This window comes from Triturus cristatus, chromosome 10 (assembly GCF_964204655.1).
Source record: "Triturus cristatus chromosome 10, aTriCri1.1, whole genome shotgun sequence".
In the NCBI taxonomy this organism is placed as follows: Eukaryota; Metazoa; Chordata; class Amphibia; order Caudata; family Salamandridae; genus Triturus; species Triturus cristatus.
In genome coordinates this window covers 846840076-846864984 of record NC_140593.1, presented here as the reverse complement: position 1 = coordinate 846864984, position 24909 = coordinate 846840076, and the positions used below count along the sequence as shown (strand labels likewise).

The 24909-nt window shown below is 47.3% G+C and overlaps 39 non-coding genes across 39 annotated transcripts; all 39 read right to left on the bottom strand.

Moving 5' to 3' along the window:
- Positions 1–646: 646 nt before the first annotated feature.
- Positions 647–758, bottom strand: TRNAL-CAA (transfer RNA leucine (anticodon CAA)). Its single transcript has 2 exons — positions 721–758; positions 647–692 (listed from the first exon to the last, which is right to left on the bottom strand). It is a non-coding gene; the product is annotated as a tRNA-Leu (tRNA).
- A 289-nt stretch (positions 759–1047) lies between these two features.
- Positions 1048–1120, bottom strand: TRNAV-AAC (transfer RNA valine (anticodon AAC)). The gene has a single exon. It is a non-coding gene; the product is annotated as a tRNA-Val (tRNA).
- Positions 1121–1506: 386 nt separating this feature from the next.
- Positions 1507–1578, bottom strand: TRNAP-AGG (transfer RNA proline (anticodon AGG)). The gene has a single exon. It is a non-coding gene; the product is annotated as a tRNA-Pro (tRNA).
- Positions 1579–2019: 441 nt separating this feature from the next.
- Positions 2020–2092, bottom strand: TRNAV-UAC (transfer RNA valine (anticodon UAC)). The gene has a single exon. It is a non-coding gene; the product is annotated as a tRNA-Val (tRNA).
- A 385-nt stretch (positions 2093–2477) lies between these two features.
- Positions 2478–2549, bottom strand: TRNAP-CGG (transfer RNA proline (anticodon CGG)). Its single transcript has one exon. It is a non-coding gene; the product is annotated as a tRNA-Pro (tRNA).
- Positions 2550–3486: 937 nt separating this feature from the next.
- TRNAL-CAA (transfer RNA leucine (anticodon CAA)) lies at positions 3487–3598 on the bottom strand. Its single transcript has 2 exons — positions 3561–3598; positions 3487–3532 (listed from the first exon to the last, which is right to left on the bottom strand). It is a non-coding gene; the product is annotated as a tRNA-Leu (tRNA).
- A 734-nt stretch (positions 3599–4332) lies between these two features.
- TRNAP-AGG (transfer RNA proline (anticodon AGG)) lies at positions 4333–4404 on the bottom strand. The gene has a single exon. It is a non-coding gene; the product is annotated as a tRNA-Pro (tRNA).
- Positions 4405–4845: 441 nt separating this feature from the next.
- TRNAV-UAC (transfer RNA valine (anticodon UAC)) lies at positions 4846–4918 on the bottom strand. Its single transcript has one exon. It is a non-coding gene; the product is annotated as a tRNA-Val (tRNA).
- A 385-nt stretch (positions 4919–5303) lies between these two features.
- On the bottom strand, positions 5304–5375 carry TRNAP-CGG (transfer RNA proline (anticodon CGG)). The gene has a single exon. It is a non-coding gene; the product is annotated as a tRNA-Pro (tRNA).
- Positions 5376–6312: 937 nt separating this feature from the next.
- Positions 6313–6424, bottom strand: TRNAL-CAA (transfer RNA leucine (anticodon CAA)). Its single transcript has 2 exons — positions 6387–6424; positions 6313–6358 (listed from the first exon to the last, which is right to left on the bottom strand). It is a non-coding gene; the product is annotated as a tRNA-Leu (tRNA).
- Positions 6425–6712: 288 nt separating this feature from the next.
- On the bottom strand, positions 6713–6785 carry TRNAV-AAC (transfer RNA valine (anticodon AAC)). Its single transcript has one exon. It is a non-coding gene; the product is annotated as a tRNA-Val (tRNA).
- An 899-nt stretch (positions 6786–7684) lies between these two features.
- On the bottom strand, positions 7685–7757 carry TRNAV-UAC (transfer RNA valine (anticodon UAC)). Its single transcript has one exon. It is a non-coding gene; the product is annotated as a tRNA-Val (tRNA).
- Positions 7758–8142: 385 nt separating this feature from the next.
- TRNAP-CGG (transfer RNA proline (anticodon CGG)) lies at positions 8143–8214 on the bottom strand. Its single transcript has one exon. It is a non-coding gene; the product is annotated as a tRNA-Pro (tRNA).
- Positions 8215–9150: 936 nt separating this feature from the next.
- On the bottom strand, positions 9151–9262 carry TRNAL-CAA (transfer RNA leucine (anticodon CAA)). Its single transcript has 2 exons — positions 9225–9262; positions 9151–9196 (listed from the first exon to the last, which is right to left on the bottom strand). It is a non-coding gene; the product is annotated as a tRNA-Leu (tRNA).
- Positions 9263–9550: 288 nt separating this feature from the next.
- TRNAV-AAC (transfer RNA valine (anticodon AAC)) lies at positions 9551–9623 on the bottom strand. Its single transcript has one exon. It is a non-coding gene; the product is annotated as a tRNA-Val (tRNA).
- Positions 9624–10009: 386 nt separating this feature from the next.
- On the bottom strand, positions 10010–10081 carry TRNAP-AGG (transfer RNA proline (anticodon AGG)). Its single transcript has one exon. It is a non-coding gene; the product is annotated as a tRNA-Pro (tRNA).
- A 441-nt stretch (positions 10082–10522) lies between these two features.
- Positions 10523–10595, bottom strand: TRNAV-UAC (transfer RNA valine (anticodon UAC)). The gene has a single exon. It is a non-coding gene; the product is annotated as a tRNA-Val (tRNA).
- Positions 10596–10980: 385 nt separating this feature from the next.
- Positions 10981–11052, bottom strand: TRNAP-CGG (transfer RNA proline (anticodon CGG)). The gene has a single exon. It is a non-coding gene; the product is annotated as a tRNA-Pro (tRNA).
- A 937-nt stretch (positions 11053–11989) lies between these two features.
- TRNAL-CAA (transfer RNA leucine (anticodon CAA)) lies at positions 11990–12101 on the bottom strand. Its single transcript has 2 exons — positions 12064–12101; positions 11990–12035 (listed from the first exon to the last, which is right to left on the bottom strand). It is a non-coding gene; the product is annotated as a tRNA-Leu (tRNA).
- A 734-nt stretch (positions 12102–12835) lies between these two features.
- Positions 12836–12907, bottom strand: TRNAP-AGG (transfer RNA proline (anticodon AGG)). The gene has a single exon. It is a non-coding gene; the product is annotated as a tRNA-Pro (tRNA).
- Positions 12908–13348: 441 nt separating this feature from the next.
- TRNAV-UAC (transfer RNA valine (anticodon UAC)) lies at positions 13349–13421 on the bottom strand. Its single transcript has one exon. It is a non-coding gene; the product is annotated as a tRNA-Val (tRNA).
- Positions 13422–13806: 385 nt separating this feature from the next.
- On the bottom strand, positions 13807–13878 carry TRNAP-CGG (transfer RNA proline (anticodon CGG)). Its single transcript has one exon. It is a non-coding gene; the product is annotated as a tRNA-Pro (tRNA).
- A 937-nt stretch (positions 13879–14815) lies between these two features.
- TRNAL-CAA (transfer RNA leucine (anticodon CAA)) lies at positions 14816–14927 on the bottom strand. The gene is made up of 2 exons: positions 14890–14927; positions 14816–14861 (listed from the first exon to the last, which is right to left on the bottom strand). It is a non-coding gene; the product is annotated as a tRNA-Leu (tRNA).
- A 288-nt stretch (positions 14928–15215) lies between these two features.
- Positions 15216–15288, bottom strand: TRNAV-AAC (transfer RNA valine (anticodon AAC)). The gene has a single exon. It is a non-coding gene; the product is annotated as a tRNA-Val (tRNA).
- Positions 15289–16187: 899 nt separating this feature from the next.
- Positions 16188–16260, bottom strand: TRNAV-UAC (transfer RNA valine (anticodon UAC)). Its single transcript has one exon. It is a non-coding gene; the product is annotated as a tRNA-Val (tRNA).
- Positions 16261–16645: 385 nt separating this feature from the next.
- TRNAP-CGG (transfer RNA proline (anticodon CGG)) lies at positions 16646–16717 on the bottom strand. The gene has a single exon. It is a non-coding gene; the product is annotated as a tRNA-Pro (tRNA).
- A 937-nt stretch (positions 16718–17654) lies between these two features.
- Positions 17655–17766, bottom strand: TRNAL-CAA (transfer RNA leucine (anticodon CAA)). The gene is made up of 2 exons: positions 17729–17766; positions 17655–17700 (listed from the first exon to the last, which is right to left on the bottom strand). It is a non-coding gene; the product is annotated as a tRNA-Leu (tRNA).
- Positions 17767–18054: 288 nt separating this feature from the next.
- TRNAV-AAC (transfer RNA valine (anticodon AAC)) lies at positions 18055–18127 on the bottom strand. The gene has a single exon. It is a non-coding gene; the product is annotated as a tRNA-Val (tRNA).
- A 386-nt stretch (positions 18128–18513) lies between these two features.
- TRNAP-AGG (transfer RNA proline (anticodon AGG)) lies at positions 18514–18585 on the bottom strand. Its single transcript has one exon. It is a non-coding gene; the product is annotated as a tRNA-Pro (tRNA).
- Positions 18586–19026: 441 nt separating this feature from the next.
- Positions 19027–19099, bottom strand: TRNAV-UAC (transfer RNA valine (anticodon UAC)). The gene has a single exon. It is a non-coding gene; the product is annotated as a tRNA-Val (tRNA).
- Positions 19100–19484: 385 nt separating this feature from the next.
- Positions 19485–19556, bottom strand: TRNAP-CGG (transfer RNA proline (anticodon CGG)). The gene has a single exon. It is a non-coding gene; the product is annotated as a tRNA-Pro (tRNA).
- Positions 19557–20493: 937 nt separating this feature from the next.
- TRNAL-CAA (transfer RNA leucine (anticodon CAA)) lies at positions 20494–20605 on the bottom strand. Its single transcript has 2 exons — positions 20568–20605; positions 20494–20539 (listed from the first exon to the last, which is right to left on the bottom strand). It is a non-coding gene; the product is annotated as a tRNA-Leu (tRNA).
- Positions 20606–20893: 288 nt separating this feature from the next.
- On the bottom strand, positions 20894–20966 carry TRNAV-AAC (transfer RNA valine (anticodon AAC)). The gene has a single exon. It is a non-coding gene; the product is annotated as a tRNA-Val (tRNA).
- Positions 20967–21865: 899 nt separating this feature from the next.
- On the bottom strand, positions 21866–21938 carry TRNAV-UAC (transfer RNA valine (anticodon UAC)). The gene has a single exon. It is a non-coding gene; the product is annotated as a tRNA-Val (tRNA).
- A 385-nt stretch (positions 21939–22323) lies between these two features.
- TRNAP-CGG (transfer RNA proline (anticodon CGG)) lies at positions 22324–22395 on the bottom strand. The gene has a single exon. It is a non-coding gene; the product is annotated as a tRNA-Pro (tRNA).
- A 937-nt stretch (positions 22396–23332) lies between these two features.
- On the bottom strand, positions 23333–23444 carry TRNAL-CAA (transfer RNA leucine (anticodon CAA)). Its single transcript has 2 exons — positions 23407–23444; positions 23333–23378 (listed from the first exon to the last, which is right to left on the bottom strand). It is a non-coding gene; the product is annotated as a tRNA-Leu (tRNA).
- A 288-nt stretch (positions 23445–23732) lies between these two features.
- Positions 23733–23805, bottom strand: TRNAV-AAC (transfer RNA valine (anticodon AAC)). The gene has a single exon. It is a non-coding gene; the product is annotated as a tRNA-Val (tRNA).
- A 386-nt stretch (positions 23806–24191) lies between these two features.
- Positions 24192–24263, bottom strand: TRNAP-AGG (transfer RNA proline (anticodon AGG)). Its single transcript has one exon. It is a non-coding gene; the product is annotated as a tRNA-Pro (tRNA).
- A 441-nt stretch (positions 24264–24704) lies between these two features.
- On the bottom strand, positions 24705–24777 carry TRNAV-UAC (transfer RNA valine (anticodon UAC)). The gene has a single exon. It is a non-coding gene; the product is annotated as a tRNA-Val (tRNA).
- Between the last annotated feature and the right edge of the window lie 132 nt (positions 24778–24909).

Sequence of the window (24909 nt, the reverse complement as noted above, 5' to 3'; positions counted from 1 at the left end):
TTGCTCCTAAGACAGAGGCATTTGATTCTTGGATTCAAACACGCTCACTCAGCGCTCGATCAGGCTCGATCAGGCGAGATTTATATGAGTGGCTCGCAGGACTGAAACACTCACCTGGGAGCCCCAGGGTGGCTGAATTCCCAGTATGGCCATTGTTGGGCAAATCACCTCCTTTCCTCCTGCCTCAATCTAGAATTGGCTGCAAATCACAAGATAGAGTTCAATGTCCGTGTGTACTGCCTACTCCCAGCTACCTCTCTGTCTTCCTTATGTAAATTAAAATTCGCAAGGGGGGACCAATGACAATCTGCTCCTCCCACATAACCAGGAAGCCCTGTTGAACATGTCTGCCTGTGTTGTTGCAGGGACAGTGCCTTCTCCGCCCAAAAGGTGGCAGGAGAGCCTCACAACAAAGATGGGATCAACTGCTTAATGAGAAACCAGCACGGCAGTTTGTGTGATGGAGTGCAAATTTAACGGAAGGTGTGCCTGAGGTGTCCCTTCCAGGAATACATGGAATTGTGATTGAGGGACCAGCCTGATCGTTGGTGGATTTCTCGTCATATGTTACAGGTCCGTGCAAAGATTGTGGTGTGTGGGGAATGCACTGCAAAAAAAAGGACGATTTAAGGGTGTAAAAGAAACCTGTCAGAAGTGGGATTTGAACCCACGCCTCCATGAGGAGACCAGAAGTCTCAGTTGCACTGAAGATCCAACTCTCTTGAGTCTGGCGCCTTAGACCACTCGGCCATCCTGACAGCCCTGGGTGTGCACAGATCTGACTCTTCTGACTGCACCTGCCAATGTTTGCACTTACAACGTTCACAGCAATGTCACAAGTGTAAAGACCCCACAATACAACATGGCATGACAAAAAAAAAGCTAGGCACAAGAGCGACCACTGATGGATGCGGATTAATTTGTTTCGTCTTGCAAAAGTAAAGGAAGTTTCCCACGGCTCGCTGGGTTCAAGGACCGCCTCTTCTTAAGCTTGCATTGAGATAATAAGGTTTTAGAAGGTTGCACATAAAAGCAGCTCATGCACAGTGTTTCTGCCCGGTCTCGAACCGGGGACCTTTCGCGTGTTAGGCGAACGTGATGACCACTACACTACAGAAACTCACTTGCTGTGTTTTACTGTTAGAGCAAGGTTCCTCTCAAGGATTCTCTCTACTTCTATTCTGCTGTATCAGCAGCCACTCAGAAAGCGAGGAGCAAGTGTGAAAACTGCAGAGATATCAGCCAACATGCTTGCAATTAGACGTATTAAAAATTGACTTATGCAGGCATCGACAGACAAATATCTGATGCCTAAATGCCAGCAAGTACACCTTGGGAAAGCATCACCTGGGACACACACAGACTAAGCATGAAGGCAGAAAAAGCATGGTGATCCATGTTTCTTCTGAGGTTCAAAATATTTTGTGCAACAATGCGGCGAGTGTAATGAGAAATAGTCAGGCATTGTGAGTTTTGAGTAGGATTCGTATGTTTACCTCTGAAAAAGGGCTCGTCCGGGATTTGAACCCGGGACCTCTCGCACCCTAAGCGAGAATCATACCCCTAGACCAACGAGCCGAGGCACACAAGAGTCGCCTTTCGCACCGGCTCCGGGGGTTATTGGCAGCGAGTTAGTGAATGCTTCACCCAAAGCAAGCAACTGCACATGCTGCTCTCTTCTGCAATATGGTTGCTGTCTTTTCCATGGCCGTCATCGAACAAGAAATGAAAATGCCTCTATCCTTCAGACATTTTGTTTGTTCTAGGTGTATGCTCTCGGTGAGGTCAATAAAACCATTTCTGCTCTCATGCCTTGCTTTCATGAAGTAGGCCCAACCTTCAGTACACAAGGACGTGCAAACGAATAGCGCAAACTATCGTCACTTCTCTTTTTGAGCTGTCACTGATGCCCCTGGAGCACAGTACATCACGCTGGTGAGGGATAGACAGCTTCCATTATCTCAGCTTTCCTATAAGTTGAGAGAGTAAATGCAAACTGTGTGAAAAACAGAAAGCTGCTGTTTCTGCCCGGTCTCGAACCAGGGACCTTTCGCGTGTAAAGCGAACGTGATAACCACTACACTACAGAAACAGACACGCTTGCACGAATCTTCTTGGCATGTAGTGGGCTGGAATGCACAGACCAAGGGCCAATGTCCATGAAGCTCAAAGTTGGACCCTCCTTACCCGATCTCTTTCTTTGGAAGAAAGGAACGAGGACCACTTTTATTCCAAAAGGCGATTTTAAAACCATACCTGAAATCACACTAGAAAAACACTTTGCATTTAATTTTCCTACACTGATGGTCCACCCCAGAAAAGCAGTTGCAAAGAAGTCCGGCACTGAAATTCTATACGCCAAAAGTGGGAAATAGCGTAGAGGGAAAGGAACTTTCTCACCATACACGGCGTCTTATAGCATTGAAAAGAAGAAATGGCCCTATATAATAAGCAGCCTAAAAATAATTCCACAGCATGGGCTCGTCCGGGATTTGAACCCGGGACCTCTCGCACCCGAAGCGAGAATCATACCCCTAGACCAACGAGCCTGATTCCCCAGTCGGCATTTTAAGCAATTTCTGATGCGTCTTTCAGAAACAAAGCAGGGCTATTTGGCTGCTCTCTCTCTATGTGAACCACACAAAGTCATGTTTTCTCTCAAGGTGTTGTTTTTTTCACTCTTGCAAGGAAGGGATCAGTCGATATCCTAGCTGCCAGAGAGCAGAAAAAAGGCGCTGATGAGAACTGCAGGCACTTTCTGGCACTTGTACTCCTCTGCAAGTCCTGGACACTTACCCCATAGACTTCCACCCCAGATGCAAGGGAGGGCCTGCCAATTCTTCCTCCTAAGACAGAGGCATTTGATTCTTGGATTCAAACACGCTCACTCAGCGCTCGATCAGGCTCGATCAGGCGAGATTTATATGAGTGGCTCGCAGGACTGAAACACTCACCTGGGAGCCCCAGGGTGGCTGAATTCCCAGTATGGCCATTGTTGGGCAAATCACCTCCTTTCCTCCTGCCTCAATCTAGAATTGGCTGCAAATCACAAGATAGAGTTCAATGTCCGTGTGTACTGCCTACTCCCAGCTACCTCTCTGTCTTCCTTATGTAAATTAAAATTCGCAAGGGGGGACCAATGACAATCTGCTCCTCCCACATAACCAGGAAGCCCTGTTGAACATGTCTGCCTGTGTTGTTGCAGGGACAGTGCCTTCTCCGCCCAAAAGGTGGCAGGAGAGCCTCACAACAAAGATGGGATCAACTGCTTAATGAGAAACCAGCACGGCAGTTTGTGTGATGGAGTGCAAATTTAACGGAAGGTGTGCCTGAGGTGTCCCTTCCAGGAATACATGGAATTGTGATTGAGGGACCAGCCTGATCGTTGGTGGATTTCTCGTCATATGTTACAGGTCCGTGCAAAGATTGTGGTGTGTGGGGAATGCACTGCAAAAAACAGGACGATTTAAGGGTGTAAAAGAAACCTGTCAGAAGTGGGATTTGAACCCACGCCTCCATGAGGAGACCAGAAGTCTCAGTTGCACTGAAGATCAAGCTCTCTTGAGTCTGGCGCCTTAGACCACTCGGCCATCCTGACAGCCCTGGGTGTGCACAGATCTGACTCTTCTGACTGCACCTGCCAATGTTTGCACTTACAACGTTCACAGCAATGTCACAAGTGTAAAGACCCCACAATACAACATGGCATGACAAAAAAAAAGCTAGGCACAAGAGCGACCACTGATGGATGCGGATTAATTTGTTTCGTCTTGCAAAAGTAAAGGAAGTTTCCCACGGCTCGCTGGGTTCAAGGACCGCCTCTTCTTAAGCTTGCATTGAGATAATAAGGTTTTAGAGGGTGCACATAAAAGCAGCTCATGCACAGTCTCGAACCGGGGACCTTTCGCGTGTTAGGCGAACGTGATGACCACTACACTACAGAAACTCACTTGCTGTGTTTTACTGTTAGAGCAAGGTTCCTCTCAAGGATTCTCTCTACTTCTATTCTGCTGTATCAGCAGCCACTCAGAAAGCGAGGAGCAAGTGTGAAAACTGCAGAGATATCAGCCAACATGCTTGCAATTAGACGTATTAAAAATTGACTTATGCAGGCATCGACAGACAAATATCTGATGCCTAAATGCCAGCAAGTACACCTTGGGAAAGCATCACCTGGGACACACACAGACTAAGCATGAAGGCAGAAAAAGCATGGTGATCCATGTTTCTTCTGAGGTTCAAAATATTTTGTGCAACAATGCGGCGAGTGTAATGAGAAATAGTCAGGCATTGTGAGTTTTGAGTAGGATTCGTATGTTTACCTCTGAAAAAGGGCTCGTCCGGGATTTGAACCCGGGACCTCTCGCACCCTAAGCGAGAATCATACCCCTAGACCAACGAGCCGAGGCACACAAGAGTCGCCTTTCGCACCGGCTCCGGGGGTTATTGGCAGCGAGTTAGTGAATGCTTCACCCAAAGCAAGCAACTGCACATGCTGCTCTCTTCTGCAATATGGTTGCTGTCTTTTCCATGGCCGTCATCGAACAAGAAATGAAAATGCCTCTATCCTTCAGACATTTTGTTTGTTCTAGGTGTATGCTCTCGGTGAGGTCAATAAAACCATTTCTGCTCTCATGCCTTGCTTTCATGAAGTAGGCCCAACCTTCAGTACACAAGGACGTGCAAACGAATAGCGCAAACTATCGTCACTTCTCTTTTTGAGCTGTCACTGATGCCCCTGGAGCACAGTACATCACGCTGGTGAGGGATAGACAGCTTCCATTATCTCAGCTTTCCTATAAGTTGAGAAAGTAAATGCAAACTGTGTGAAAAACAGAAAGCTGCTGTTTCTGCCCGGTCTCAAACCAGGGACCTTTCGCGTGTAAAGCGAACGTGATAACCACTACACTACAGAAACAGACACGCTTGCACGAATCTTCTTGGCATGTAGTGGGCTGGAATGCACAGACCAAGGGCCAATGTCCATGAAGCTCAAAGTTGGACCCTCCTTACCCGATCTCTTTCTTTGGAAGAAAGGAACGAGGACCACTTTTATTCCAAAAGGCGATTTTAAAACCATACCTGAAATCACACTAGAAAAACACTTTGCATTTAATTTTCCTACACTGATGGTCCACCCCAGAAAAGCAGTTGCAAAGAAGTCCGGCACTGAAATTCTATACGCCAAAAGTGGGAAATAGCGTAGAGGGAAAGGAACTTTCTCACCATACACGGCGTCTTATAGCATTGAAAAGAAGAAATGGCCCTATATAATAAGCAGCCTAAAAATAATTCCACAGCATGGGCTCGTCCGGGATTTGAACCCGGGACCTCTCGCACCCGAAGCGAGAATCATACCCCTAGACCAACGAGCCTGATTCCCCAGTCGGCATTTTAAGCAATTTCTGATGCGTCTTTCAGAAACAAAGCAGGGCTATTTGGCTGCTCTCTCTCTATGTGAACCACACAAAGTCATGTTTTCTCTCAAGGTGTTGTTTTTTTCACTCTTGCAAGGAAGGGATCAGTCGATATCCTAGCTGCCAGAGAGCAGAAAAAAGGCGCTGATGAGAACTGCAGGCACTTTCTGGCACTTGTACTCCTCTGCAAGTCCTGGACACTTACCCCATAGACTTCCACCCCAGATGCAAGGGAGGGCCTGCCAATTCTTGCTCCTAAGACAGAGGCATTTGATTCTTGGATTCAAACACGCTCACTCAGCGCTCGATCAGGCTCGATCAGGCGAGATTTATATGAGTGGCTCGCAGGACTGAAACACTCACCTGGGAGCCCCAGGGTGGCTGAATTCCCAGTATGGCCATTGTTGGGCAAATCACCTCCTTTCCTCCTGCCTCAATCTAGAATTGGCTGCAAATCACAAGATAGAGTTCAATGTCCGTGTGTACTGCCTACTCCCAGCTACCTCTCTGTCTTCCTTATGTAAATTAAAATTCGCAAGGGGGGACCAATGACAATCTGCTCCTCCCACATAACCAGGAAGCCCTGTTGAACATGTCTGCCTGTGTTGTTGCAGGGACAGTGCCTTCTCCGCCCAAAAGGTGGCAGGAGAGCCTCACAACAAAGATGGGATCAACTGCTTAATGAGAAACCAGCACGGCAGTTTGTGTGATGGAGTGCAAATTTAACGGAAGGTGTGCCTGAGGTGTCCCTTCCAGGAATACATGGAATTGTGATTGAGGGACCAGCCTGATCGTTGGTGGATTTCTCGTCATATGTTACAGGTCCGTGCAAAGATTGTGGTGTGTGGGGAATGCACTGCAAAAAACAGGACGATTTAAGGGTGTAAAAGAAACCTGTCAGAAGTGGGATTTGAACCCACGCCTCCATGAGGAGACCAGAAGTCTCAGTTGCACTGAAGATCAAGCTCTCTTGAGTCTGGCGCCTTAGACCACTCGGCCATCCTGACAGCCCTGGGTGTGCACAGATCTGACTCTTCTGACTGCACCTGCCAATGTTTGCACTTACAACGTTCACAGCAATGTCACAAGTGTAAAGACCCCACAAGCCAACATGGCATGACAAAAAAAAAGCTAGGCACAAGAGCGACCACTGATGGATGCGGATTAATTTGTTTCGTCTTGCAAAAGTAAAGGAAGTTTCCCACGGCTCGCTGGGTTCAAGGACCGCCTCTTCTTAAGCTTGCATTGAGATAATAAGGTTTTAGAGGGTGCACATAAAAGCAGCTCATGCACAGTGTTTCTGCCCGGTCTCGAACCGGGGACCTTTCGCGTGTTAGGCGAACGTGATGACCACTACACTACAGAAACTCACTTGCTGTGTTTTACTGTTAGAGCAAGGTTCCTCTCAAGGATTCTCTCTACTTCTATTCTGCTGTATCAGCAGCCACTCAGAAAGCGAGGAGCAAGTGTGAAAACTGCAGAGATATCAGCCAACATGCTTGCAATTAGACGTATTAAAAATTGACTTATGCAGGCATCGACAGACAAATATCTGATGCCTAAATGCCAGCAAGTACACCTTGGGAAAGCATCACCTGGGACACACACAGACTAAGCATGAAGGCAGAAAAAGCATGGTGATCCATGTTTCTTCTGAGGTTCAAAATATTTTGTGCAACAATGCGGCGAGTGTAATGAGAAATAGTCAGGCATTGTGAGTTTTGAGTAGGATTCGTATGTTTACCTCTGAAAAAGGGCTCGTCCGGGATTTGAACCCGGGACCTCTTGCACCCTAAGCGAGAATCATACCCCTAGACCAACGAGCCGAGGCACACAAGAGTCGCCTTTCGCACCGGCTCCACGGGTTATTGGCAGCGAGTTAGTGAATGCTTCACCCAAAGCAAGCAACTGCACATGCTGCTCTCTTCTGCAATATGGTTGCTGTCTTTTCCATGGCCGTCATCGAACAAGAAATGAAAATGCCTCTATCCTTCAGACATTTTGTTTGTTCTAGGTGTATGCTCTCGGTGAGGTCAATAAAACCATTTCTGCTCTCATGCCTTGCTTTCATGAAGTAGGCCCAACCTTCAGTACACAAGGACGTGCAAACGAATAGCGCAAACTATCGTCACTTCTCTTTTTGAGCTGTCACTGATGCCCCTGGAGCACAGTACATCACGCTGGTGAGGGATAGACAGCTTCCATTATCTCAGCTTTCCTATAAGTTGAGAGAGTAAATGCAAACTGTGTGAAAAACAGAAAGCTGCTGTTTCTGCCCGGTCTCGAACCAGGGACCTTTCGCGTGTAAAGCGAACGTGATAACCACTACACTACAGAAACAGACAGGCTTGCACGAATCTTCTTGGCATGTAGTGGGCTGGAATGCACAGACCAAGGGCCAATGTCCATGAAGCTCAAAGTTGGACCCTCCTTACCCGATCTCTTTCTTTGGAAGAAAGGAACGAGGACCACTTTTATTCCAAAAGGCGATTTTAAAACCATACCTGAAATCACACTAGAAAAACACTTTGCATTTAATTTTCCTACACTGATGGTCCACCCCAGAAAAGCAGTTGCAAAGAAGTCCGGCACTGAAATTCTATACGCCAAAAGTGGGAAATAGCGTAGAGGGAAAGGAACTTTCTCACCATACACGGCGTCTTATAGCATTGAAAAGAAGAAATGGCCCTATATAATAAGCAGCCTAAAAATAATTCCACAGCATGGGCTCGTCCGGGATTTGAACCCGGGACTTCTCGCACCCGAAGCGAGAATCATACCCCTAGACCAACGAGCCTGATTCCCCAGTCGGCATTTTAAGCAATTTCTGATGCGTCTTTCAGAAACAAAGCAGGGCTATTTGGCTGCTCTCTCTCTATGTGAACCACACAAAGTCATGTTTTCTCTCAAGGTGTTGTTTTTTTCACTCTTGCAAGGAAGGGATCAGTCGATATCCTAGCTGCCAGAGAGCAGAAAAAAGGCGCTGATGAGAACTGCAGGCACTTTCTGGCACTTGTACTCCTCTGCAAGTCCTGGACACTTACCCCATAGACTTCCACCCCAGATGCAAGGGAGGGCCTGCCAATTCTTGCTCCTAAGACAGAGGCATTTGATTCTTGGATTCAAACACGCTCACTCAGCGCTCGATCAGGCTCGATCAGGCGAGATTTATATGAGTGGCTCGCAGGACTGAAACACTCACCTGGGAGCCCCAGGGTGGCTGAATTCCCAGTATGGCCATTGTTGGGCAAATCACCTCCTTTCCTCCTGCCTCAATCTAGAATTGGCTGCAAATCACAAGATAGAGTTCAATGTCCGTGTGTACTGCCTACTCCCAGCTACCTCTCTGTCTTCCTTATGTAAATTAAAATTCGCAAGGGGGGACCAATGACAATCTGCTCCTCCCACATAACCAGGAAGCCCTGTTGAACATGTCTGCCTGTGTTGTTGCAGGGACAGTGCCTTCTCCGCCCAAAAGGTGGCAGGAGAGCCTCACAACAAAGATGGGATCAACTGCTTAATGAGAAACCAGCACGGCAGTTTGTGTGATGGAGTGCAAATTTAACGGAAGGTGTGCCTGAGGTGTCCCTTCCAGGAATACATGGAATTGTGATTGAGGGACCAGCCTGATCGTTGGTGGATTTCTCGTCATATGTTACAGGTCCGTGCAAAGATTGTGGTGTGTGGGGAATGCACTGCAAAAAAAGGACGATTTAAGGGTGTAAAAGAAACCTGTCAGAAGTGGGATTTGAACCCACGCCTCCATGAGGAGACCAGAAGTCTCAGTTGCACTGAAGATCAAGCTCTCTTGAGTCTGGCGCCTTAGACCACTCGGCCATCCTGACAGCCCTGGGTGTGCACAGATCTGACTCTTCTGACTGCACCTGCCAATGTTTGCACTTACAACGTTCACAGCAATGTCACAAGTGTAAAGACCCCACAATACAACATGGCATGACAAAAAAAAAGCTAGGCACAAGAGCGACCACTGATGGATGCGGATTAATTTGTTTCGTCTTGCAAAAGTAAAGGAAGTTTCCCACGGCTCGCTGGGTTCAAGGACCGCCTCTTCTTAAGCTTGCATTGAGATAATAAGGTTTTAGAGGGTGCACATAAAAGCAGCTCATGCACAGTGTTTCTGCCCGGTCTCGAACCGGGGACCTTTCGCGTGTTAGGCGAACGTGATGACCACTACACTACAGAAACTCACTTGCTGTGTTTTACTGTTAGAGCAAGGTTCCTCTCAAGGATTCTCTCTACTTCTATTCTGCTGTATCAGCAGCCACTCAGAAAGCGAGGAGCAAGTGTGAAAACTGCAGAGATATCAGCCAACATGCTTGCAATTAGACGTATTAAAAATTGACTTATGCAGGCATCGACAGACAAATATCTGATGCCTAAATGCCAGCAAGTACACCTTGGGAAAGCATCACCTGGGACACACACAGACTAAGCATGAAGGCAGAAAAAGCATGGTGATCCATGTTTCTTCTGAGGTTCAAAATATTTTGTGCAACAATGCGGCGAGTGTAATGAGAAATAGTCAGGCATTGTGAGTTTTGAGTAGGATTCGTATGTTTACCTCTGAAAAAGGGCTCGTCCGGGATTTGAACCCGGGACCTCTCGCACCCTAAGCGAGAATCATACCCCTAGACCAACGAGCCGAGGCACACAAGAGTCGCCTTTCGCACCGGCTCCGGGGGTTATTGGCAGCGAGTTAGTGAATGCTTCACCCAAAGCAAGCAACTGCACATGCTGCTCTCTTCTGCAATATGGTTGCTGTCTTTTCCATGGCCGTCATCGAACAAGAAATGAAAATGCCTCTATCCTTCAGACATTTTGTTTGTTCTAGGTGTATGCTCTCGGTGAGGTCAATAAAACCATTTCTGCTCTCATGCCTTGCTTTCATGAAGTAGGCCCAACCTTCAGTACACAAGGACGTGCAAACGAATAGCGCAAACTATCGTCACTTCTCTTTTTGAGCTGTCACTGATGCCCCTGGAGCACAGTACATCACGCTGGTGAGGGATAGACAGCTTCCATTATCTCAGCTTTCCTATAAGTTGAGAGAGTAAATGCAAACTGTGTGAAAAACAGAAAGCTGCTGTTTCTGCCCGGTCTCGAACCAGGGACCTTTCGCGTGTAAAGCGAACGTGATAACCACTACACTACAGAAACAGACACGCTTGCACGAATCTTCTTGGCATGTAGTGGGCTGGAATGCACAGACCAAGGGCCAATGTCCATGAAGCTCAAAGTTGGACCCTCCTTACCCGATCTCTTTCTTTGGAAGAAAGGAACGAGGACCACTTTTATTCCAAAAGGCGATTTTAAAACCATACCTGAAATCACACTAGAAAAACACTTTGCATTTAATTTTCCTACACTGATGGTCCACCCCAGAAAAGCAGTTGCAAAGAAGTCCGGCACTGAAATTCTATACGCCAAAAGTGGGAAATAGCGTAGAGGGAAAGGAACTTTCTCACCATACACGGCGTCTTATAGCATTGAAAAGAAGAAATGGCCCTATATAATAAGCAGCCTAAAAATAATTCCACAGCATGGGCTCGTCCGGGATTTGAACCCGGGACCTCTCGCACCCGAAGCGAGAATCATACCCCTAGACCAACGAGCCTGATTCCCCAGTCGGCATTTTAAGCAATTTCTGATGCGTCTTTCAGAAACAAAGCAGGGCTATTTGGCTGCTCTCTCTCTATGTGAACCACACAAAGTCATGTTTTCTCTCAAGGTGTTGTTTTTTTCACTCTTGCAAGGAAGGGATCAGTCGATATCCTAGCTGCCAGAGAGCAGAAAAAAGGCGCTGATGAGAACTGCAGGCACTTTCTGGCACTTGTACTCCTCTGCAAGTCCTGGACACTTACCCCATAGACTTCCACCCCAGATGCAAGGGAGGGCCTGCCAATTCTTCCTCCTAAGACAGAGGCATTTGATTCTTGGATTCAAACACGCTCACTCAGCGCTCGATCAGGCTCGATCAGGCGAGATTTATATGAGTGGCTCGCAGGACTGAAACACTCACCTGGGAGCCCCAGGGTGGCTGAATTCCCAGTATGGCCATTGTTGGGCAAATCACCTCCTTTCCTCCTGCCTCAATCTAGAATTGGCTGCAAATCACAAGATAGAGTTCAATGTCCGTGTGTACTGCCTACTCCCAGCTACCTCTCTGTCTTCCTTATGTAAATTAAAATTCGCAAGGGGGGACCAATGACAATCTGCTCCTCCCACATAACCAGGAAGCCCTGTTGAACATGTCTGCCTGTGTTGTTGCAGGGACAGTGCCTTCTCCGCCCAAAAGGTGGCAGGAGAGCCTCACAACAAAGATGGGATCAACTGCTTAATGAGAAACCAGCACGGCAGTTTGTGTGATGGAGTGCAAATTTAACGGAAGGTGTGCCTGAGGTGTCCCTTCCAGGAATACATGGAATTGTGATTGAGGGACCAGCCTGATCGTTGGTGGATTTCTCGTCATATGTTACAGGTCCGTGCAAAGATTGTGGTGTGTGGGGAATGCACTGCAAAAAACAGGACGATTTAAGGGTGTAAAAGAAACCTGTCAGAAGTGGGATTTGAACCCACGCCTCCATGAGGAGACCAGAAGTCTCAGTTGCACTGAAGATCAAGCTCTCTTGAGTCTGGCGCCTTAGACCACTCGGCCATCCTGACAGCCCTGGGTGTGCACAGATCTGACTCTTCTGACTGCACCTGCCAATGTTTGCACTTACAACGTTCACAGCAATGTCACAAGTGTAAAGACCCCACAATACAACATGGCATGACAAAAAAAAAGCTAGGCACAAGAGCGACCACTGATGGATGCGGATTAATTTGTTTCGTCTTGCAAAAGTAAAGGAAGTTTCCCACGGCTCGCTGGGTTCAAGGACCGCCTCTTCTTAAGCTTGCATTGAGATAATAAGGTTTTAGAGGGTGCACATAAAAGCAGCTCATGCACAGTCTCGAACCGGGGACCTTTCGCGTGTTAGGCGAACGTGATGACCACTACACTACAGAAACTCACTTGCTGTGTTTTACTGTTAGAGCAAGGTTCCTCTCAAGGATTCTCTCTACTTCTATTCTGCTGTATCAGCAGCCACTCAGAAAGCGAGGAGCAAGTGTGAAAACTGCAGAGATATCAGCCAACATGCTTGCAATTAGACGTATTAAAAATTGACTTATGCAGGCATCGACAGACAAATATCTGATGCCTAAATGCCAGCAAGTACACCTTGGGAAAGCATCACCTGGGACACACACAGACTAAGCATGAAGGCAGAAAAAGCATGGTGATCCATGTTTCTTCTGAGGTTCAAAATATTTTGTGCAACAATGCGGCGAGTGTAATGAGAAATAGTCAGGCATTGTGAGTTTTGAGTAGGATTCGTATGTTTACCTCTGAAAAAGGGCTCGTCCGGGATTTGAACCCGGGACCTCTCGCACCCTAAGCGAGAATCATACCCCTAGACCAACGAGCCGAGGCACACAAGAGTCGCCTTTCGCACCGGCTCCGGGGGTTATTGGCAGCGAGTTAGTGAATGCTTCACCCAAAGCAAGCAACTGCACATGCTGCTCTCTTCTGCAATATGGTTGCTGTCTTTTCCATGGCCGTCATCGAACAAGAAATGAAAATGCCTCTATCCTTCAGACATTTTGTTTGTTCTAGGTGTATGCTCTCGGTGAGGTCAATAAAACCATTTCTGCTCTCATGCCTTGCTTTCATGAAGTAGGCCCAACCTTCAGTACACAAGGACGTGCAAACGAATAGCGCAAACTATCGTCACTTCTCTTTTTGAGCTGTCACTGATGCCCCTGGAGCACAGTACATCACGCTGGTGAGGGATAGACAGCTTCCATTATCTCAGCTTTCCTATAAGTTGAGAAAGTAAATGCAAACTGTGTGAAAAACAGAAAGCTGCTGTTTCTGCCCGGTCTCGAACCAGGGACCTTTCGCGTGTAAAGCGAACGTGATAACCACTACACTACAGAAACAGACACGCTTGCACGAATCTTCTTGGCATGTAGTGGGCTGGAATGCACAGACCAAGGGCCAATGTCCATGAAGCTCAAAGTTGGACCCTCCTTACCCGATCTCTTTCTTTGGAAGAAAGGAACGAGGACCACTTTTATTCCAAAAGGCGATTTTAAAACCATACCTGAAATCACACTAGAAAAACACTTTGCATTTAATTTTCCTACACTGATGGTCCACCCCAGAAAAGCAGTTGCAAAGAAGTCCGGCACTGAAATTCTATACGCCAAAAGTGGGAAATAGCGTAGAGGGAAAGGAACTTTCTCACCATACACGGCGTCTTATAGCATTGAAAAGAAGAAATGGCCCTATATAATAAGCAGCCTAAAAATAATTCCACAGCATGGGCTCGTCCGGGATTTGAACCCGGGACCTCTCGCACCCGAAGCGAGAATCATACCCCTAGACCAACGAGCCTGATTCCCCAGTCGGCATTTTAAGCAATTTCTGATGCGTCTTTCAGAAACAAAGCAGGGCTATTTGGCTGCTCTCTCTCTATGTGAACCACACAAAGTCATGTTTTCTCTCAAGGTGTTGTTTTTTTCACTCTTGCAAGGAAGGGATCAGTCGATATCCTAGCTGCCAGAGAGCAGAAAAAAGGCGCTGATGAGAACTGCAGGCACTTTCTGGCACTTGTACTCCTCTGCAAGTCCTGGACACTTACCCCATAGACTTCCACCCCAGATGCAAGGGAGGGCCTGCCAATTCTTGCTCCTAAGACAGAGGCATTTGATTCTTGGATTCAAACACGCTCACTCAGCGCTCGATCAGGCTCGATCAGGCGAGATTTATATGAGTGGCTCGCAGGACTGAAACACTCACCTGGGAGCCCCAGGGTGGCTGAATTCCCAGTATGGCCATTGTTGGGCAAATCACCTCCTTTCCTCCTGCCTCAATCTAGAATTGGCTGCAAATCACAAGATAGAGTTCAATGTCCGTGTGTACTGCCTACTCCCAGCTACCTCTCTGTCTTCCTTATGTAAATTAAAATTCGCAAGGGGGGACCAATGACAATCTGCTCCTCCCACATAACCAGGAAGCCCTGTTGAACATGTCTGCCTGTGTTGTTGCAGGGACAGTGCCTTCTCCGCCCAAAAGGTGGCAGGAGAGCCTCACAACAAAGATGGGATCAACTGCTTAATGAGAAACCAGCACGGCAGTTTGTGTGATGGAGTGCAAATTTAACGGAAGGTGTGCCTGAGGTGTCCCTTCCAGGAATACATGGAATTGTGATTGAGGGACCAGCCTGATCGTTGGTGGATTTCTCGTCATATGTTACAGGTCCGTGCAAAGATTGTGGTGTGTGGGGAATGCACTGCAAAAAACAGGACGATTTAAGGGTGTAAAAGAAACCTGTCAGAAGTGGGATTTGAACCCACGCCTCCATGAGGAGACCAGAAGTCTCAGTTGCACTGAAGATCAAGCTCTCTTGAGTCTGGCGCCTTAGACCACTCGGCCATCCTGACAGCCCTGGGTGTGCACAGATCTGACTCTTCTGACTGCACCTGCCAATGTTTGCACTTACAACGTTCACAGCAATGTCACAAGTGTAAAGACCCCACAATACAACATGGCATGACAAAAAAAAAGCTAGGCACAAGAGCGACCACTGATGGATGCGGATTAATTTGTTTCGTCCTGCAAAAGTAAAGGAAGTTTCCCACGGCTCGCTGGGTTCAAGGACCGCCTCTTCTTAAGCTTGCATTGAGATAATAAGGTTTTAGAGGGTGCACATAAAAGCAGCTCATGCACAGTGTTTCTGCCCGGTCTCGAACCGGGGACCTTTCGCGTGTTAGGCGAACGTGATGACCACTACACTACAGAAACTCACTTGCTGTGTTTTACTGTTAGAGCAAGGTTCCTCTCAAGGATTCTCTCTACTTCTATTCTGCTGTATCAGCAGCCACTCAGAAAGCGAGGAGCAAGTGTGAAAACTGCAGAGATATCAGCCAACATGCTTGCAATTAGACGTATTAAAAATGTACTTATGCAGGCATCGACAGACAAATATCTGATGCCTAAATGCCAGCAAGTACACCTTGGGAAAGCATCACCTGGGACACACACAGACTAAGCATGAAGGCAGAAAAAGCATGGTGATCCATGTTTCTTCTGAGGTTCAAAATATTTTGTGCAACAATGCGGCGAGTGTAATGAGAAATAGTCAGGCATTGTGAGTTTTGAGTAGGATTCGTATGTTTACCTCTGAAAAAGGGCTCGTCCGGGATTTGAACCCGGGACCTCTTGCACCCTAAGCGAGAATCATACCCCTAGACCAACGAGCCGAGGCACACAAGAGTCGCCTTTCGCACCGGCTCCGGGGGTTATTGGCAGCGAGTTAGTGAATGCTTCACCCAAAGCAAGCAACTGCACATGCTGCTCTCTTCTGCAATATGGTTGCTGTCTTTTCCATGGCCGTCATCGAACAAGAAATGAAAATGCCTCTATCCTTCAGACATTTTGTTTGTTCTAGGTGTATGCTCTCGGTGAGGTCAATAAAACCATTTCTGCTCTCATGCCTTGCTTTCATGAAGTAGGCCCAACCTTCAGTACACAAGGACGTGCAAACGAATAGCGCAAACTATCGTCACTTCTCTTTTTGAGCTGTCACTGATGCCCCTGGAGCACAGTACATCACGCTGGTGAGGGATAGACAGCTTCCATTATCTCAGCTTTCCTATAAGTTGAGAGAGTAAATGCAAACTGTGTGAAAAACAGAAAGCTGCTGTTTCTGCCCGGTCTCGAACCAGGGACCTTTCGCGTGTAAAGCGAACGTGATAACCACTACACTACAGAAACAGACACGCTTGCACGAATCTTCTTGGCATGTAGTGGGCTGGAATGCACAGACCAAGGGCCAATGTCCATGAAGCTCAAAGTTGGACCCTCCTTACCCGATCTCTTTCTTTGGAAGAAAGGAACGAGGACCACTTTTATTCCAAAAGGCGATTTTAAAACCATACCTGAAATCACACTAGAAAAACACTTTGCATTTAATTTTCCTACACTGATGGTCCACCCCAGAAAAGCAGTTGCAAAGAAGTCCGGCACTGAAATTCTATACGCCAAAAGTGGGAAATAGCGTAGAGGGAAAGGAACTTTCTCACCATACACGGCGTCTTATAGCATTGAAAAGAAGAAATGGCCCTATATAATAAGCAGCCTAAAAATAATTCCACAGCATGGGCTCGTCCGGGATTTGAACCCGGGACCTCTCGCACCCGAAGCGAGAATCATACCCCTAGACCAACGAGCCTGATTCCCCAGTCGGCATTTTAAGCAATTTCTGATGCGTCTTTCAGAAACAAAGCAGGGCTATTTGGCTGCTCTCTCTCTATGTGAACCACACAAAGTCATGTTTTCTCTCAAGGTGTTGTTTTTTTCACTCTTGCAAGGAAGGGATCAGTCGATATCCTAGCTGCCAGAGAGCAGAAAAAAGGCGCTGATGAGAACTGCAGGCACTTTCTGGCACTTGTACTCCTCTGCAAGTCCTGGACACTTACCCCATAGACTTCCACCCCAGATGCAAGGGAGGGCCTGCCAATTCTTGCTCCTAAGACAGAGGCATTTGATTCTTGGATTCAAACACGCTCACTCAGCGCTCGATCAGGCTCGATCAGGCGAGATTTATATGAGTGGCTCGCAGGACTGAAACACTCACCTGGGAGCCCCAGGGTGGCTGAATTCCCAGTATGGCCATTGTTGGGCAAATCACCTCCTTTCCTCCTGCCTCAATCTAGAATTGGCTGCAAATCACAAGATAGAGTTCAATGTCCGTGTGTACTGCCTACTCCCAGCTACCTCTCTGTCTTCCTTATGTAAATTAAAATTCGCAAGGGGGGACCAATGACAATCTGCTCCTCCCACATAACCAGGAAGCCCTGTTGAACATGTCTGCCTGTGTTGTTGCAGGGACAGTGCCTTCTCCGCCCAAAAGGTGGCAGGAGAGCCTCACAACAAAGATGGGATCAACTGCTTAATGAGAAACCAGCACGGCAGTTTGTGTGATGGAGTGCAAATTTAACGGAAGGTGTGCCTGAGGTGTCCCTTCCAGGAATACATGGAATTGTGATTGAGGGACCAGCCTGATCGTTGGTGGATTTCTCGTCATATGTTACAGGTCCGTGCAAAGATTGTGGTGTGTGGGGAATGCACTGCAAAAAACAGGACGATTTAAGGGTGTAAAAGAAACCTGTCAGAAGTGGGATTTGAACCCACGCCTCCATGAGGAGACCAGAAGTCTCAGTTGCACTGAAGATCAAGCTCTCTTGAGTCTGGCGCCTTAGACCACTCGGCCATCCTGACAGCCCTGGGTGTGCACAGATCTGACTCTTCTGACTGCACCTGCCAATGTTTGCACTTACAACGTTCACAGCAATGTCACAAGTGTAAAGACCCCACAATACAACATGGCATGACAAAAAAAAAGCTAGGCACAAGAGCGACCACTGATGGATGCGGATTAATTTGTTTCGTCTTGCAAAAGTAAAGGAAGTTTCCCACGGCTCGCTGGGTTCAAGGACCGCCTCTTCTTAAGCTTGCATTGAGATAATAAGGTTTTAGAGGGTGCACATAAAAGCAGCTCATGCACAGTGTTTCTGCCCGGTCTCGAACCGGGGACCTTTCGCGTGTTAGGCGAACGTGATGACCACTACACTACAGAAACTCACTTGCTGTATTTTACTGTTAGAGCAAGGTTCCTCTCAAGGATTCTCTCTACTTCTATTCTGCTGTATCAGCAGCCACTCAGAAAGCGAGGAGCAAGTGTGAAAACTGCAGAGATATCAGCCAACATGCTTGCAATTAGACGTATTAAAAATTGACTTATGCAGGCATCGACAGACAAATATCTGATGCCTAAATGCCAGCAAGTACACCTTGGGAAAGCATCACCTGGGACACACACAGACTAAGCATGAAGGCAGAAAAAGCATGGTGATCCATGTTTCTTCTGAGGTTCAAAATATTTTGTGCAACAATGCGGCGAGTGTAATGAGAAATAGTCAGGCATTGTGAGTTTTGAGTAGGATTCGTATGTTTACCTCTGAAAAAGGGCTCGTCCGGGATTTGAACCCGGGACCTCTCGCACCCTAAGCGAGAATCATACCCCTAGACCAACGAGCCGAGGCACACAAGAGTCGCCTTTCGCATCGGCTCCGGGGGTTATTGGCAGCGAGTTAGTGAATGCTTCACCCAAAGCAAGCAACTGCACATGCTGCTCTCTTCTGCAATATGGTTGCTGTCTTTTCCATGGCCGTCATCGAACAAGAAATGAAAATGCCTCTATCCTTCAGACATTTTGTTTGTTCTAGGTGTATGCTCTCGGTGAGGTCAATAAAACCATTTCTGCTCTCATGCCTTGCTTTCATGAAGTAGGCCCAACCTTCAGTACACAAGGACGTGCAAACGAATAGCGCAAACTATCGTCACTTCTCTTTTTGAGCTGTCACTGATGCCCCTGGAGCACAGTACATCACGCTGGTGAGGGATAGACAGCTTCCATTATCTCAGCTTTCCTATAAGTTGAGAGAGTAAATGCAAACTGTGTGAAAAACAGAAAGCTGCTGTTTCTGCCCGGTCTCGAACCAGGGACCTTTCGCGTGTAAAGCGAACGTGATAACCACTACACTACAGAAACAGACACGCTTGCACGAATCTTCTTGGCATGTAGTGGGCTGGAATGCACAGACCAAGGGCCAATGTCCATGAAGCTCAAAGTTGGACCCTCCTTACCCGATCTCTTTCTTTGGAAGAAAGGAACGAGGACCACTTTTATTCCAAAAGGCGATTTTAAAACCATACCTGAAATCACACTAGAAAAACACTTTGCATTTAATTTTCCTACACTGATGGTCCACCCCAGAAAAGCAGTTGCAAAGAAGTCCGGCACTGAAATTCTATACGCCAAAAGTGGGAAATAGCGTAGAGGGAAAGGAACTTTCTCACCATACACGGCGTCTTATAGCATTGAAAAGAAGAAATGGCCCTATATAATAAGCAGCCTAAAAATAATTCCACAGCATGGGCTCGTCCGGGATTTGAACCCGGGACCTCTCGCACCCGAAGCGAGAATCATACCCCTAGACCAACGAGCCTGATTCCCCAGTCGGCATTTTAAGCAATTTCTGATGCGTCTTTCAGAAACAAAGCAGGGCTATTTGGCTGCTCTCTCTCTATGTGAACCACACAAAGTCATGTTTTCTCTCAAGGTGTTGTTTTTTTCACTCTTGCAAGGAAGGGATCAGTCGATATCCTAGCTGCCAGAGAGCAGAAAAAAGGCGCTGATGAGAACTGCAGGCACTTTCTGGCACTTGTACTCCTCTGCAAGTCCTGGACACTTACCCCATAGACTTCCACCCCAGATGCAAGGGAGGGCCTGCCAATTCTTGCTCCTAAGACAGAGGCATTTGATTCTTGGATTCAAACACGCTCACTCAGCGCTCGATCAGGCTCGATCAGGCGAGATTTATATGAGTGGCTCGCAGGACTGAAACACTCACCTGGGAGCCCCAGGGTGGCTGAATTCCCAGTATGGCCATTGTTGGGCAAATCACCTCCTTTCCTCCTGCCTCAATCTAGAATTGGCTGCAAATCACAAGATAGAGTTCAATGTCCGTGTGTACTGCCTACTCCCAGCTACCTCTCTGTCTTCCTTATGTAAATTAAAATTCGCAAGGGGGGACCAATGACAATCTGCTCCTCCCACATAACCAGGAAGCCCTGTTGAACATGTCTGCCTGTGTTGTTGCAGGGACAGTGCCTTCTCCGCCCAAAAGGTGGCAGGAGAGCCTCACAACAAAGATGGGATCAACTGCTTAATGAGAAACCAGCACGGCAGTTTGTGTGATGGAGTGCAAATTTAACGGAAGGTGTGCCTGAGGTGTCCCTTCCAGGAATACATGGAATTGTGATTGAGGGACCAGCCTGATCGTTGGTGGATTTTTCGTCATATGTTACAGGTCCGTGCAAAGATTGTGGTGTGTGGGGAATGCACTGCAAAAAACAGGACGATTTAAGGGTGTAAAAGAAACCTGTCAGAAGTGGGATTTGAACCCACGCCTCCATGAGGAGACCAGAAGTCTCAGTTGCACTGAAGATCAAGCTCTCTTGAGTCTGGCGCCTTAGACCACTCGGCCATCCTGACAGCCCTGGGTGTGCACAGATCTGACTCTTCTGACTGCACCTGCCAATGTTTGCACTTACAACGTTCACAGCAATGTCACAAGTGTAAAGACCCCACAATACAACATGGCATGACAAAAAAAAAGCTAGGCACAAGAGCGACCACTGATGGATGCGGATTAATTTGTTTCGTCTTGCAAAAGTAAAGGAAGTTTCCCACGGCTCGCTGGGTTCAAGGACCGCCTCTTCTTAAGCTTGCATTGAGATAATAAGGTTTTAGAGGGTGCACATAAAAGCAGCTCATGCACAGTGTTTCTGCCCGGTCTCGAACCGGGGACCTTTCGCGTGTTAGGCGAACGTGATGACCACTACACTACAGAAACTCACTTGCTGTGTTTTACTGTTAGAGCAAGGTTCCTCTCAAGGATTCTCTCTACTTCTATTCTGCTGTATCAGCAGCCACTCAGAAAGCGAGGAGCAAGTGTGAAAACTGCAGAGATATCAGCCAACATGCTTGCAATTAGACGTATTAAAAATTGACTTATGCAGGCATCGACAGACAAATATCTGATGCCTAAATGCCAGCAAGTACACCTTGGGAAAGCATCACCTGGGACACACACAGACTAAGCATGAAGGCAGAAAAAGCATGGTGATCCATGTTTCTTCTGAGGTTCAAAATATTTTGTGCAACAATGCGGCGAGTGTAATGAGAAATAGTCAGGCATTGTGAGTTTTGAGTAGGATTCGTATGTTTACCTCTGAAAAAGGGCTCGTCCGGGATTTGAACCCGGGACCTCTTGCACCCTAAGCGAGAATCATACCCCTAGACCAACGAGCCGAGGCACACAAGAGTCGCCTTTCGCACCGGCTCCGGGGGTTATTGGCAGCGAGTTAGTGAATGCTTCACCCAAAGCAAGCAACTGCACATGCTGCTCTCTTCTGCAATATGGTTGCTGTCTTTTCCATGGCCGTCATCGAACAAGAAATGAAAATGCCTCTATCCTTCAGACATTTTGTTTGTTCTAGGTGTATGCTCTCGGTGAGGTCAATAAAACCATTTCTGCTCTCATGCCTTGCTTTCATGAAGTAGGCCCAACCTTCAGTACACAAGGACGTGCAAACGAATAGCGCAAACTATCGTCACTTCTCTTTTTGAGCTGTCACTGATGCCCCTGGAGCACAGTACATCACGCTGGTGAGGGATAGACAGCTTCCATTATCTCAGCTTTCCTATAAGTTGAGAGAGTAAATGCAAACTGTGTGAAAAACAGAAAGCTGCTGTTTCTGCCCGGTCTCGAACCAGGGACCTTTCGCGTGTAAAGCGAACGTGATAACCACTACACTACAGAAACAGACACGCTTGCACGAATCTTCTTGGCATGTAGTGGGCTGGAATGCACAGACCAAGGGCCAATGTCCATGAAGCTCAAAGTTGGACCCTCCTTACCCGATCTCTTTCTTTGGAAGAAAGGAACGAGGACCACTTTTATTCCAAAAGGCGATTTTAAAACCATACCTGAAATCACACTAGAAAAACACTTTGCATTTAATTTTCCTACACTGATGGTCCACCCCAGAAAAGCAGTTGCAAAGAAGTCCGGCACTGAAATTCTATACGCCAAAAGTGGGAAATAGCGTAGAGGGAAAGGAACTTTCTCACCATACACGGCGTCTTATAGCATTGAAAAGAAGAAATGGCCCTATATAATAAGCAGCCTAAAAATAATTCCACAGCATGGGCTCGTCCGGGATTTGAACCCGGGACCTCTCGCACCCGAAGCGAGAATCATACCCCTAGACCAACGAGCCTGATTCCCCAGTCGGCATTTTAAGCAATTTCTGATGCGTCTTTCAGAAACAAAGCAGGGCTATTTGGCTGCTCTCTCTCTATGTGAACCACACAAAGTCATGTTTTCTCTCAAGGTGTTGTTTTTTTCACTCTTGCAAGGAAGGGATCAGTCGATATCCTAGCTGCCAGAGAGCAGAAAAAAGGCGCTGATGAGAACTGCAGGCACTTTCTGGCACTTGTACTCCTCTGCAAGTCCTGGACACTTACCCCATAGACTTCCACCCCAGATGCAAGGGAGGGCCTGCCAATTCTTGCTCCTAAGACAGAGGCATTTGATTCTTGGATTCAAACACGCTCACTCAGCGCTCGATTAGGCTCGATCAGGCGAGATTTATATGAGTGGCTCGCAGGACTGAAACACTCACCTGGGAGCCCCAGGGTGGCTGAATTCCCAGTATGGCCATTGTTGGGCAAATCACCTCCTTTCCTCCTGCCTCAATCTAGAATTGGCTGCAAATCACAAGATAGAGTTCAATGTCCGTGTGTACTGCCTACTCCCAGCTACCTCTCTGTCTTCCTTATGTAAATTAAAATTCGCAAGGGGGGACCAATGACAATCTGCTCCTCCCACATAACCAGGAAGCCCTGTTGAACATGTCTGCCTGTGTTGTTGCAGGGACAGTGCCTTCTCCGCCCAAAAGGTGGCAGGAGAGCCTCACAACAAAGATGGGATCAACTGCTTAATGAGAAACCAGCACGGCAGTTTGTGTGATGGAGTGCAAATTTAACGGAAGGTGTGCCTGAGGTGTCCCTTCCAGGAATACATGGAATTGTGATTGAGGGACCAGCCTGATCGTTGGTGGATTTCTCGTCATATGTTACAGGTCCGTGCAAAGATTGTGGTGTGTGGGGAATGCACTGCAAAAAACAGGACGATTTAAGGGTGTAAAAGAAACCTGTCAGAAGTGGGATTTGAACCCACGCCTCCATGAGGAGACCAGAAGTCTCAGTTGCACTGAAGATCAAGCTCTCTTGAGTCTGGCGCCTTAGACCACTCGGCCATCCTGACAGCCCTGGGTGTGCACAGATCTGACTCTTCTGACTGCACCTGCCAATGTTTGCACTTACAACGTTCACAGCAATGTCACAAGTGTAAAGACCCCACAATACAACATGGCATGACAAAAAAAAAGCTAGGCACAAGAGCGACCACTGATGGATGCGGATTAATTTGTTTCGTCTTGCAAAAGTAAAGGAAGTTTCCCACGGCTCGCTGGGTTCAAGGACCGCCTCTTCTTAAGCTTGCATTGAGATAATAAGGTTTTAGAGGGTGCACATAAAAGCAGCTCATGCACAGTGTTTCTGCCCGGTCTCGAACCGGGGACCTTTCGCGTGTTAGGCGAACGTGATGACCACTACACTACAGAAACTCACTTGCTGTATTTTACTGTTAGAGCAAGGTTCCTCTCAAGGATTCTCTCTACTTCTATTCTGCTGTATCAGCAGCCACTCAGAAAGCGAGGAGCAAGTGTGAAAACTGCAGAGATATCAGCCAACATGCTTGCAATTAGACGTATTAAAAATTGACTTATGCAGGCATCGACAGACAAATATCTGATGCCTAAATGCCAGCAAGTACACCTTGGGAAAGCATCACCTGGGACACACACAGACTAAGCATGAAGGCACAAAAAGCATGGTGATCCATGTTTCTTCTGAGGTTCAAAATATTTTGTGCAACAATGCGGCGAGTGTAATGAGAAATAGTCAGGCATTGTGAGTTTTGAGTAGGATTCGTATGTTTACCTCTGAAAAAGGGCTCGTCCGGGATTTGAACCCGGGACCTCTCGCACCCTAAGCGAGAATCATACCCCTAGACCAACGAGCCGAGGCACACAAGAGTCGCCTTTCGCACCGGCTCCGGGGGTTATTGGCAGCGAGTTAGTGAATGCTTCACCCAAAGCAAGCAACTGCACATGCTGCTCTCTTCTGCAATATGGTTGCTGTCTTTTCCATGGCCGTCATCGAACAAGAAATGAAAATGCCTCTATCCTTCAGACATTTTGTTTGTTCTAGGTGTATGCTCTCGGTGAGGTCAATAAAACCATTTCTGCTCTCATGCCTTGCTTTCATGAAGTAGGCCCAACCTTCAGTACACAAGAACGTGCAAACGAATAGCGCAAACTATCGTCACTTCTCTTTTTGAGCTGTCACTGATGCCCCTGGAGCACAGTACATCACGCTGGTGAGGGATAGACAGCTTCCATTATCTCAGCTTTCCTATAAGTTGAGAGAGTAAATGCAAACTGTGTGAAAAACAGAAAGCTGCTGTTTCTGCCCGGTCTCGAACCAGGGACCTTTCGCGTGTAAAGCGAACGTGATAACCACTACACTACAGAAACAGACACGCTTGCACGAATCTTCTTGGCATGTAGTGGGCTGGAATGCACAGACCAAGGGCCAATGTCCATGAAGCTCAAAGTTGGACCCTCCTTACCCGATCTCTTTCTTTGGAAGAAAGGAACGAGGACCAC